The following is a 277-nucleotide window of genomic DNA, read 5'->3' on the forward strand; positions in this document are numbered from 1 at the left end:
ACCTTCCATCTCCAGGCTGAGAAAACCTCCTTAATGGGGTTGAGGAAGGGAGAGTAAGGGGCAAGGAAGTGGGACATCATCCTTGGATGGGCGTCAAATCAGGCTGTGATTGTACAGGAATGGTGGAATGCCCCATTGTCCCATGTGATCACATATATTGGCAAGTGGTCTCCCGCCTGCCCCCTTTCTACCTCTGGCACCAGTCTTTCATGCAGGTCTTCTAAAAACGGATGAAGGTGGTCGGTGTTGCAGGGGCCAATCTCACATTTATGCAGGA

The 277-nt window shown here is 51.3% G+C and overlaps 1 protein-coding gene and 1 long non-coding RNA gene across 2 annotated transcripts in view; one reads left to right on the top strand and one right to left on the bottom strand.

The window, feature by feature from the left end:
• ntm (neurotrimin) overlaps positions 1–277 on the top strand; it is a 537,242-nt gene that overhangs the window by 321,516 nt on the left and 215,449 nt on the right. The window lies entirely within an intron of this gene.
• LOC116700853 (uncharacterized) overlaps positions 1–277 on the bottom strand; it is a 14,846-nt gene that overhangs the window by 14,387 nt on the left and 182 nt on the right. The gene's annotated exons all lie outside the window — the stretch shown is intronic.

The sequence above is a fragment of the Etheostoma spectabile genome, chromosome 13, assembly GCF_008692095.1.
Source record: "Etheostoma spectabile isolate EspeVRDwgs_2016 chromosome 13, UIUC_Espe_1.0, whole genome shotgun sequence".
NCBI classification, from domain to species: Eukaryota; Metazoa; Chordata; class Actinopteri; order Perciformes; family Percidae; genus Etheostoma; species Etheostoma spectabile.